The sequence below is a fragment of the Sapajus apella genome, unplaced genomic scaffold, assembly GCF_009761245.1.
Source record: "Sapajus apella isolate SASKATOON/1434 unplaced genomic scaffold, GSC_monkey_1.0 scaffold103, whole genome shotgun sequence".
NCBI classification, from domain to species: domain Eukaryota; kingdom Metazoa; phylum Chordata; class Mammalia; order Primates; family Cebidae; genus Sapajus; species Sapajus apella.
In genome coordinates, this window is record NW_022437043.1 from 5072667 (window position 1) to 5075251 (window position 2585).

The following is a 2585-nucleotide window of genomic DNA, read 5'->3' on the forward strand; positions in this document are numbered from 1 at the left end:
TTTTGGGTCTCTTTTGTAATTTGAACTAAGCAATTGCTATTCATATTTTCTCTCTAAGTGCCAGATTTTATTTATTTATTATTTATTTTTATTTTTTTGAGATGGAGTCTCCCTCTGTCACCCAGGTTGGAGTGCAACGGCATGATCTGCAACCTCCACCTCCCGGGTTCAAGCACTTCTCCTGCCTTAGCCTCGCACCCCTAGTAGCTGGGATTTCAGGTGCCCGCCACCACGCCCAGCTAATTTTTTTTTTTTTATTTTTAGTAGAAATGAGGTTTCACCATGTTGGCCAGGCTGGTCTCAAACTCCTGACCTCAGGTGATCCACCCGCCTTGGCCTCCCAAAGTGCTGGGATTACAGGGGTGAGCCACCATGCCCGGTGCTTATTATTTATTTTAAAAAATGTATTTTAGTTTTTTTTATTTTATCTTAAGTTCCAGGATACACATGAAGGATGTGCAGGTTTGTTACATAGGTGAACGTGTGCCATGGTGGTTTGCTGCACCTATCAAACCATCACCTAGGTATTAAGCCCCACATGCATTCGCTATTTATCCTGATAATAAGCACCAAATTTTAATATCTAAGTCAATTTTGGGGGAAGGAAACATCATCAAGAATTTCCCTTCAAAACAAAACAATGATGTTCATTCCTTCAAACATCCAAATTGAAGGTGTACCAAGACCCAAGCAAAAAAAGTCCACAGAGAAATCAAAAGGAACACAAATCACATTCCAGGATTAGTGCATTTAGCAGTCTCAGCTGTGCTGTCTAGCCATCCTTCAACTGACTTTCAAAAACGTAACACCCTAAACTCATCAAAATATACATTTTCCATTTTTAAAAAATTAAAAATAATAATTTAAAAAAGAAAGCTTTAAGGAAGTCACAATCAATTGCCTGACTCATTTTGATGCCATGTACAGCATACGGAGGTCAGGAAGGCTATTTGCAGCACACGTGATTAGAGGATATTCATCTTCAAGGTTTAGCTTTCTTCCAAATGGTGTAAAATACCCACAATTCCAAGTATGCAGAGACACAGACCATCTCCTTTGAGAATTCCAAAGGACAGTAGAGGCACCCTAGCTGTTCTTCATAGAGAGACAGGGCTTCCGTCAGATTGACAGAGTTCCCCTTGTGCAAAATATTTCCCTTCCTGTTTCAATACTTTCATTGAGAGGTCACGAATCAGTCTGAGAAAATCCCATGTGGAATCTTCTGGAGACATGGAGATTGGAACAGCTGTCAAATCATTAATCACATAATCAAATTCTCTCCCTTCTTTGGCATACCTCTTCAGTACAGAAATACAGTACTGAACCTCATATAGCAGTCTCCTTTAAGATTGTCTAAGACATCACCACAAGTTTTCTGCATATATTTCTTACATTCATCAATCACCATTTCATCAATCTCTATGATAGTGACCATCTTTGATTTTAGTTTGACTGTTTCACACAATATGCGCCCATCTCTGCCTCCCAGAATGAGTACATCTTTGCTGATGTAATCTTTGCCACTGCCCATAATGCCCCAGGTATATGCCAAATCACTCTTTGCCAAATTAACATTCCCACTAAGGATATTTCCAAATTGCTTCAAATGTAGAATTTTAGTGTTCTAGTAAGGTGAATCTTCATCATACACCACTTCATCTATGCCATATTGAACGAGATGCCCATCTGCGGTGGGCCGATATCTGTCGATGACTCCTGGAACTATAAGTGGTAATCACTTCATCTGTCCAGTGTTGTCTTGACTCAATTCTTTCATTCTTTCTTCTCCTTTGTTCAAAAGACTGTTGATCTCTTCTTTGCCTTGCGCATCACCATAGTAACTCTGAAGGTCCAGCAACTCCAACCAATGTGGGTAAATTCTCAAATTGGTAAAGCTGCCATTTCTGTTTGTGTGGGTTGCTAAATAACGATGTGGTCCTGCAGGTGTCCACCAGGTCCACCATACCCTGCTCCTGGTAAATGGACTGGAGCCCTTTTAGAATGGTCTTATCATCAACTTCGGCACTGAACATGAAGTCAAGTGTGCTGTGCCATGCCGCTGCCATAGTGAGACGATACCCTGAGCCATACCTTGGGGTGGCGGCCTCGGGAGACTGGGGGGCCGAGCGGCAGGTCAGGCTCCATTAACAGCTTTTTTTTTTTTTTTTTAATTACTGATCATGAAATAAAAGATGAATTTCAAATATGAATTTATTCCTACCTTCTTACATTTAGCTTTCTATTTTCCTGCAATTTTTTATTTTTAAACTTCTATTTATTTATTATACATTAAATTCTGGGGTACATGTGCAGAACATGCAGGCTTGTTACGTAGGTATACATGTGTCATGGTGGTTTGCTGCATCCACCACCCCGTCATCTACATTAGCTATTTCTCCGAATGCTATCCCTCCCCAACCCCCCCCAGTCCCTGCTATCCCTCCCCTAGCCCCCCACCTCCCAACAGGCCCCCGTGTGTGATGTTCCCCTCCCTGTATCCTCGTGTTCTCATTTTTTCTGCACTTTTTATAAACCTTTTCCTAGTTTTCTGACTTTAAAAATGATGTGATTTTTGTTTGTTTTTC

At 40.9% G+C, this 2585-nt stretch overlaps 1 pseudogene; it reads right to left on the minus strand.

The window, feature by feature from the left end:
- Positions 1–846: 846 nt before the first annotated feature.
- On the minus strand, positions 847–2097 carry LOC116536680 (annotated as a pseudogene).
- Positions 2098–2585: the final 488 nt, after the last annotated feature.